Consider the following 10,159-nt stretch of genomic DNA (forward strand, 5'->3'; position numbering starts at 1 on the left):
ATGGATCCTGATGGCTGATTCCAGTAATTCAATGACCTTCTGCCTAATCTTATTGAAAAATGAAATGTAGTCACTGGTTACAATCGAACTCTCCACCCTGTATGTAGCAATGCGGCAATTGAATGCATTCGTTATAATTTGAACACCGTCAGACAATTGAACACATGCATTATTTTTATGACTCATGGTTCTTCGGTGAGAATTCACTTGGCTCATAGGAATTGTCACATTACAACAATTGCACGTATACATAGGTGTTGCATTATCCACTCTCACCGTTTCACTGCAGGCCCTCCTTGGCAACTCTGGAGCTGATGCCGACGAAGATTATCACTACGAGTGAAAGATTTACCACAGTCACAGGAATACATTTTATATAATAGTTCTCACTAACTCACTTGATGTAAACTGACATAGCCAACACTCGTACGCTTCTTAAATACACTCTGATAGGACCCGTCAAGACGTCATAGCCAACCCCACTTCTCAACTACATGCGCCAAGATTACCTCCCAACTGAATGCGATAACAGATGTCGATATACGAGCAAGCAGTGGTCGTTGCGGTCTCGGAGAGGGTAGACGCTAGGCAAACAGTCCTCGGCTGCCGTTGTGTCACCATCGATAGCGGGGCTAGAGCGAACCTTCATCGCTTCAGGAGAGGTGAGGGCAGACCGATGAATACGCATTACTCTGCCACACGTCGTGGAGTGAACATGTCGCTCTCTAGCCGTTGAACGGTTATTGCTGTGACGTCACTCCACTACTAACTTGGTGCCCTAACACCGATGGAGCATTTATTACTTGGAGGATCTTCGAAGTATGCAGACGTATGTTTGTACATAGACAAACAAGCACATGATGAAACCCTGTACCGTGCATTCTCCTACACACACACATAAACACACAAAATCTCATATGAAAAAAAATCTGAACGATCCATGCACCAGACACTTCAAGGTCACAACGCCTTGACTTCACTGCACAACAAAAAAACTTCACCAAACAACAACCAATAAAAAAAGCAATTAATACGTCATAGTGGTGGGGGGAGGCCGAGAATCAGCTGTAAACAACTACTGTAATAGAATGTGAAAGTGTTTTTCTTGACATAAATATCTCACACAGTAAATATTTCCTACAAGCGAACTTCATTTTCCCCGATTTTTTTGGATTCGTGCCAGAAAGTTTCGGCTGTATTTTTTACTTTACGTTGACTGGGGTACATTCCTTATTTGTTACGTTCGATTTTTTGTTGGATACAAGTGAATCGCCCATTCAAAAACTAATGGATCCTTTACATGCCAGAAGCTGTCGGCTACCAAATTCGAAACACAGAGTTAATGACCCATGTCATCTATCATCTTTCAGCTCCTAAACGTTTATATTAGAAAACTTCGCAAAGTTCTTAGCAGTTCTGAAATATACCACGCTCCCAAAGTCTGTCAAAACGGATGACATGCTTTATTGGATAGTTAGGGGTTGCAAATACGTATACTTTATTTCCCATGGGATTAAAAACGTGTATATTATCCCGGAAGGTTTGAATACAGTGAGATATTTGCGGGTTTCAGGGAGTGTACATTTATAAATTTTTCATTATCTTATTGCTTTCGAAATAATATTCAGCTGCATATTTATATTCGTCGATGATGATGCTGTTTTTTTAAGGACGAAACACAAGCACTACAGGATCAATTCACATTGAATTTGATTCGAGGTAATTAAATCCGTTTGGAAAAGTTCGAATCATACCTTAAGGTCGGAGTCAAATAGTGAGGACAACAGAACTCTCGGAGAACAGGGCCATTGAATCTGGTGTACCACAGGGTTCTGTGTTAGGCCCTATTCTATTTCTGCTTATATGAATGACATCTCTATGATTAACATATCTGGTAGTTTCACCCTATTCGCGAATGCTACTACGATATTGTGGAAAGAAAAAAAATCAGTTCATTTGCTTCTACATATAAGCTCTCCAGTGGACTGGTACATAGTGCTCCTAAGGATATTCTGATGGCTGTATTGTGTATTGCGTCCAATGGTTTCAGCACTGATTTCTTTGCACTAGCATATGACCGGCACATAGTCAATTTTGGATTGACTATATGCCCGGTATAACCGCATAAGCGATATGCTGTCTGCTCCCCAAGAATGACTTGCTATGGTTCTCATGAGATTTATTCCATTTTGGGATGACTGCTTCAGTTTATTAACATGTGTTTCCACTGTAATTTTTCGTCAAAGATAAGTCCCAGAAAGTTGTGTTCTTTGACAAATTCAAAGTTGCTGGCCTTCAAACTTAATGGAGGGAAAAGATATCATTATTTTTCTGGTGAATGATACATTTAGTTTTTTGTTGGTGACAATTGCAAAAACGGTTTTCTGCGACCATCTTTCTAAATCATGTATTGCGTCTGTAGCTGCAGAGTGAATACTTCCCTCTAGTACTACGACGAAACTAAAGCCTCAAAATATGCTGCCAGAATATCAGCAATACAAAGAACCGAATGATAGGCGAACGTTTCCTAATCATATCAACCCCATATATGAGCAAAAGATACATTTACCTACTCCTTTCACAGTAGAATCCACAGAAATGTCCGTTTCCTCATGTCTGACTCAACTTATCCCATACAACCAATCTATCCACCTCCATGGACTATAAAAATTCTCACTGCAACACTGAATTATTGAGTCTTCAAAAAGTGAAGCAGCCAAGCGGAATTTAGAAATATCACCCTCAAGTACGGTAAGTTCAATCACATTTACACAGATGCATCGAAAACAATTGATGGCGTAGGAGCTGCACAGTCAATAAAGAACTTAGTCAATGCTACAAATACCTTCCACATGTAGCGTATATTCTGGAGAATTATTTGCGATAGCACAGGCTCTGGATCAAGCCAAGCATATGGTGGCAATCAGTTATTTCACCGATTCACTGAGCGCTGTCAAGGGGATACGTCAACTTTACCCAAGCATCCCCTTCTCCTTCAAATCAAAATTGATCTTCAAGAAACTATATCATGACAATCGTTTGGTGAAAATAGTATGGGTTCCTTCTATCATTGGTATTCTCGGTAACGAAAAGGCAGAGTTTGTGGCACGTAACTCCTTTGAGAACCCTGAAGCGATAAAATATATAAAGTTCATCATGAAGATTTATATAGTTTTATTAGAACGAAAATTTCGCAGGATTGGACAGAAAGATGGAAAAGCAAACCGCAAATAAATTATTCAAAGTGAATCCGAATTGATCAAACAGAACTACTCATACTTAACCAGAAGAGATCAAATCACAATTATCGTTTGAGGATTGGTCACACCAGAATAACACATGAAAATTTATTCAAGAAGAAACAAAATCCCAAATTATGTGAATTTTACAATACACCGTTAACAGTGGAACACATCATATGTCTCTGCCCCTACTACAATGAAGAACGAAAAACTATATGAACATCAGTGAGAACATAAAACAATGTGGAGAAAACTATACAATTTTAAAGCAAATTAATGTATACAATCACATATGAAGTTCGTATATATGTGTCTATATATCTATATATGTGTCTATATATCTATTATAACTTGCAATGTACCCGCTAATAACCCTCTGTGGTTGATTCGGTTCTTGCTAAAAAAACAAAAAAAAAAAAAAAAAACAGTGGAGCTAAGTAAAAATAATATCATCCGACTTGAAGAAGGTGACGATCTGGTGCGATGCACAGATCTCTCAATGCATCCAAACGAATATAAATATCATTCAAATGTTCGCTTGATGAAATGTCAATAGACGCTGCCATATTACAAAATAAATTGAACACAAAATTCCTCGGTGTATTCATTGATAATAGGCTGAAATTTTTTAAACACCCTAAACAACTCAAGAGTAAGATCTCCTCGGATGTTATGCAGTTAGAGTGGTTTCAAATGATTGTGGGTTTCCATATCGCAAAAACCGTTTACATGCACTTATTGAATCTCGACTAGTTATGGAATACCTTTTTGGGGAGCATGCAACTCTCCCTTCTTTTCTGTATTGATATTACAAAGAGGGCTTTAGGATGCCTCTGAAAAGTCAAATCAGAGAATCGTGCAGGAACTTGTTCACTGCAATAAATGTTAACAGTCATCGCACTTTTTATCTTAGAGACAGTTTGCCTTATTTTTAAACATAAATCGAAGTTCAACTTTGCTTCTACTCGGTATGCTACTCTTAATAGCAGTTATACATTTAGACTTACCATCCCAACTTCGAATTTAATCCGGATTTCCATGTACAATAATGGTGGTAAGTTGTTCAATAATTTACCACTAGAAATAAGATCTGCAAATCTAAGCAACATTCATTTCAAAAAGGCGGTGAAGAACTTACTTGTTGATAGACCTCTTATCGTATTTTTACAGCCGTAAGCAGTACGTCCATCACAATGGCCTCAAGTCTATCGAATATACTATAGCCACATTGGTGTACCACAAGGAATCAAATCTAGAACCTACTGTTCAATATGTTCATTAATGACATCGGAGCTGAGATTGATGTCAATTTCCTTTTATAAGCAGATGACTTGAAACTCCATCACAATATAACATGTTCTAATGATTACGAACGTCTCGCCCTGAATTTAAATCGCGTTGCTACATGGTGTCGAAAGAATAATCTATCTCTCGACATATCAAATGTAATGTAATGTCTTACTCACTGAAAACGAACTTGAATTTACACAACTACGTCATAAACAATCAAGTTCTGAAGCGTCCTGACACACACACTGATCTAGGTGTTACTTTGATTCACCCTGTTTCATAAAATATTGACACTACTCTAACAGCAGCTTTTCGCATGTATGGATTCTTAGTTAGAAATACAAAAGACTTCGAAAAAGCTTCAACATTGAAATTACTTCATTTCACTTTTTGTTCGATCTAGGCTGGAATATGCTTCTGTCGTGTGAGTCCCTACTATCAGGCGCTTCCTAAAATATATGTTTTTAAACTTGAAGGAATACCTATTATAAAAAAAATTGTTTAATGTCTAAACAGGAATAAATCCCAATAACAAGACATATTAATATTATTAACAAGCATGCTACAGTTTATATATATCTGCCTATATACACACAATACACATACATATATACATACATAACATATACATGAATACAATACTAATTTATCAACTAGAAACGCCTGAAGCGAGTAAACAAAAAATAAATAAAGTAAACATTCAGGATAGTTGAGCAAAAAATTAGGTGGAACACTAGGAGGGTATTGAAAAAAAAAAACTTAAGTCAGATATAGAGCTAACATGTGAAAAACCATAGTTCAGGTGTATTACAAAAAAACATAATTCAGCAGTAATACAGTAGCAGTAATAAGCTCAATGGTAGAATAACTTTCAATTTGGGCTCATGTATTTTGACTTAACGTGGTTCTTAACTTGACCAATAGGTTTCATAATAAATGTCGAGATTTTCACAGAGTTGATTGTAAAGTTTGCTCATTGCAACAACTGGTGACTTGAGTAATTATGTTAGTTCTAGAATTTGGTAGATAAAAAGTCAGTTCATTTCTAGAATTGATTCGAGGAACATGAAAGTTGAAGTGGGGGAGAGTAGTTCGGGACAGTCAATCAGATTATTCACTAGTTTATAAATGAAAAAAAATTATTGTCGATGCCTTGTTCAGGGTTAAACTCCTTCTAAAGGGAGGCATATTCCAGCTGAGATTTGACGTATGCATTGGAAAAGAGTTAAAAAACTGTCTCTGCTACGAAAGTTCTAACAGTTACGATAAATGAGCCCTAGCATCCGTTTGCACGGATGCACAATCTTTAACGAAAAAGCTAGGTATGTTATCATCCCCGCTTATGAATTACTTGTAACTCACAATTTTTGTAGTCTCGAGGTAAGGCGTAAATATTATTCATTTATTTTTTTATTCAAGGTCATAAACAATATCATCATCTGCTCTCAACTGTTACATATGTTGAATTTTTGGGTTCCTAAATGGTAATCTAGGAATAGTGTCACATTTATTCCCAACACTTTGCGTACAAATATAATAAAAAATCTCTAATTTATACAACGTGCAATACCTCTGATTTGTTAGTCATGTCTTAGATATATTCAACTGCAGATTATACAAATCAAAAGCAGGCCGTTGCCATGGGGGGTGGGGGGAGCCTCTCCCCTGCTTTTTCGACTTGGGAAAAAGTTGGGAAAGTTGGGAAATTTTGGGCCATGAAGATAGAAAAAAAATAATAGTAAAAAAATGAATAAAAATTCAAAAAATACAAATGAGAGAAAAGAAAAGGAGAGGTAATAAGAAAAGGGAAAAGAACCAGGAGAAGGTTGGGGTTTCCAACATGCATAACTTGAAGAGAATTTCTGAGTTGGTTGAAATCTTCAAAAAAGTTTAATTTCTCCCAAATAAGAAAACAGTCCTGAGCAGTCCACAAATTTTGAAGTGACAATTTTACAAAATTCCAACTTTTCGCTGTTTTTTTCGACTTGGAAAAGTTGGTAAATTTCGGGCCGTGAAGATAGAAAAATAATAGTAGAAAAACAATAACCACAACATTGTTTAAGTCTTGTTTCTTTCATTTGTATTGAATATTATTCCTATACATGTTCGATATAGTGGAAGACCAAGAACCTTGGTCCAAAGTAGAATAATTCCCGTTATTATTTTTATAATCACCAACATTTATTTTTGTTTGTTGCATACCTAACGGGCATAAGCATTCAGCCAATCTTTGGATAGCTATAGTAAGAAAATTAATCTATTATAGTAGTACACTGAGCTCTCGGCTTTCATTTCTTCGAAAGTTGGGAAATTTTATTGGTGGAGTTGGGAAAATTTGGATTTCCCCACCTGGTTTTTGTTTTCCCTACGGCCCTGATCAGAAGACATTTCTTAGCTGACTGAACGTTCTGTTTTTAATTTTTTTATATAGATTCACAAATTATATTATGTAAGTACATATTTGTAAATGTCACTGTTACTCCCTATTCTGTAATTGGGTTCATCCTGTAGAATAGTGTAGTAGTGGTAGCATGGGAAAAGTCTACAAAATACTAGTGCGTGTTCAACTTTGAAATAAGCCTCCTTTAATGTTGTTAAACGTTTCAATTTCAAGTTTTCAGTCACCCTGTATCCCATTCTTTTTTTTTTGACATCACAATTGCAATCATATTCTTCCAATAAACAAAAGTTTCTATTCAGGATAAAGTTTTTTAACCATTTCTTTTCTTGTCTACCACATCTCCAAAACATACTGTATGTGATAACCTGCATATCAGATAAAACAACTCCATAACTCACCTGATCACTCTTATATTTCCTTTATTCTAGAAACCACACAAACATACACTTCTAAGTCCGCCCGGTACGGTCCGCGGATACCGTTTTCGAGATACTCCCGTCTAGATGACGAAACGTCGCCTCTGAGTGTAGCGCGAGCAGAGCGACACCAGACGACGTTGGCGTCGGGACGCGACTGATGCAGCGTCCGAGCCATGGATACAGTTCCCACACTCTTCCATTCTCTGTCACATCGGGTGAAGTCCGTCGTGAAGCCTTCTTGAAACGGAAACTTCGCAACGCCAGGCCGGCATGATCGAATTTCCGTTGTTATTTCGTTGCTTTTCTTAGCCTAGTTCACAAGTTAAATTTTTATTGAAAATCTGACTTTTTTTCAAAGCAGAACACAAGCACTATGGAAAAGTCTTTGGGGCGCTCTCTAAGAGCGGTGCCTGTGCGAAGTAGCGATTTATCAGAAGTTAATAGCAAACAATTTCGTCCTTGAAGTAAATGAGCAAAATGTCCACCTTCTGATAAAATACACGACTGCAGTGGATTTGTCGCTGACTGACTGACACGTTCAAAAATATCTTCAGATGATCCCATGAATATAAATCTAGAAGATTCATATCAGGACTGCGAGCTGGCCAATTTTGAGGTCCTGCACGTCCATCCAGCGATTTGGGTGGGTGATCTCGAGATGCTGAGGAGCAAGAACACTAAAAATGAGCTAGAGACCCACCGTTCATAGACCATTCGTTGCCTTTTACAAGTACTGGCACTTCTTCTAACAAAATTGGTGAATGATCTCTCAAAAATGCCGTGCAGGTTCACTGTTAATCTGTTATATAGCTGAAAATTGTTTTTATATAAGCTATAACAGTTAAACATATATTGTAAAACAATAGATAAGGCAAAATTGTAAAAATTAATTTAGGTTGGTATACCTGTATGGGTGGCGGATGGTTTACCTGTATGGGATATCTATATAGCATAATAGCGTTAGCTTCGCGTTTAGTTACTAGTTTAATCTTCCTCTTTGAAGATGATCACTTGATGATCAAAACAGTGTCGAGCTGTTAATTAAAAATAACGATTTGGTGATGGGAAAAACTCCAGTAATATTCATTACTACACCAAAGGTTCCAAACAGTGCATTACAAGTTAATAGCAGACAACAAATGATGTTACGTATAGCGTACGGTATTGCTTCGAGCAAGTCAGACTATACCCCCCGACGAAGCTCCTATTATATTATGTAATAGGAGGTGCACTGGTCAAATGCGCCTGATTAGGAAGCAATGACCATAAGCAAAGAAGAAGAAGAACTTTTTTCTTAAAACGACCTGACAAATCACTCCCTGAAGTTTCGTACCGTAATTAAGAAACACCCTGTATGAAGTTCTCTAAAACTAATGTTCATATTTCAGGTCGTAGAAGAATAGTTTTTCTGATATCCACAGTTTTTTTACTGTTCACAAGTTTTGTAATTTTGGTCAGCTTTTTTTCAAAAGTTTTGAATGCCTAATTTGAAAGGGTTTCATTTTTTGGGAGTGACTAATTTTTGTGAAAGAAAGTTTTTGGCTTTCTACTACTCCATCAAAATACCGAAAAAAGTGGGAATCTTCCAAAGAAGGAAAGAAAGTAATCAATTTCAAAAGAAGTAACTTCCGAATTGAATATGACACCTTCGCAATTTTCTGTCGCGGAAGAAAACAATCACCTGTTAACTAGACTATCCCTAGCGAGCGGGATCTCTACCTGTTTGATCGTAAAAGTGTGGTTAGAGAGATTGTTTCATTCGCACGTAGCTGCAGATGTTCAAAGCTCTAATGAAATTGACGTTCAATGCATTCCGCTCCTCGGATTTTCTTTTGATCTTTTTCTTTTGGCGTCCAGATAATGTTTCACGCCAGAAATGTTTCCTTTGCTGTTTTCTCATCTGTCGCGACACTTTCTCAAAATCTCGCTGTCCGACAAAATCTCGCGCAAAATCTTAACGCTCAACGTCGTTTATCTGGCAACTATTGCGATTAAGATAAATACAAAATGAAACACTGCAAAGTGGATGAAGAAATTTAAACATTTTCATCAAATATACCGTCAATGAATTGAGGAACATTTTATTCAAATTTTAGGAAACTTAAATAAGAACTCCTTACCTCTACAAATACTACTTGCTTGTGGAAAGTCATATCCACTATGGAATAGTAGTGTGGGGAGGAGCATCAAATAGTTATATTCATCAAATTGAAATAATGCAAAGGTGTGCTTTTGAATTAATATTCTTTTAAAAGTGGTAGGTATTCCTCTGATAGATTATACATCGAAACACGTATGTTAGACATACGACAGTTGTATTTTTTATGCTCTAGCACTAAATATCATACAAATAGACATACGTCATCGCTTCCTTTATATCAGTACCACACCCATCAAAGAGATCGGTAAACGCACGGAGTCAACCGGTTTGCCCCCCTTTTTGGAATGTAGTGTCCACGAATTGTTTCATTTTTGATTTGTATCTTGCACACTCGATAAAATCTCTATTTTTAATTATATCCTGGACCCGGATGTCACGCAGGTAGCTATAGCTGCCTACGTGGTCATGTTAGATGTAGCCTAGGTATTCTAGGTCTTCTAACTGGAACCACAAATGTGCGGTTGGCTCCTGTTGTTGACTCCGTGCATTTGTGTTGTTTCCAGATTTTGGCAAACAAGTGTTGCCTATCTTTACACTTGGCTGCACCGCGCTGATGAGGCCAATAGCCAGAAACACGTGTAGATAAGTACTCTTTGATCATTCCCATATTGATTTCAATTTAAGAGCCACCGGTATACAGCTGTTT

The 10,159-nt window shown here is 37.1% G+C and overlaps 1 protein-coding gene across 1 annotated transcript in view; it reads right to left on the bottom strand.

The window, feature by feature from the left end:
• Positions 1 to 7,510, bottom strand: part of CngA (Cyclic nucleotide-gated ion channel subunit A) — a 129,313-nt gene extending 121,803 nt beyond the window's left edge. Inside the window, exon 1 of the mRNA XM_074171374.1 lies at positions 7,332 to 7,510. The gene's annotated coding sequence lies outside the window, so the exon portion shown is untranslated. The remainder of the gene's footprint in view (positions 1 to 7,331) is intronic.
• Between the last annotated feature and the right edge of the window lie 2,649 nt (positions 7,511 to 10,159).

The sequence above is a fragment of the Leptinotarsa decemlineata genome, unplaced genomic scaffold (genome assembly GCF_025532065.1).
Source record: "Leptinotarsa decemlineata unplaced genomic scaffold, Ldec_3_MD MMD2_P_RNA_scaffold_12, whole genome shotgun sequence".
NCBI lineage: Eukaryota > Metazoa > Arthropoda > Insecta > Coleoptera > Chrysomelidae > Leptinotarsa > Leptinotarsa decemlineata.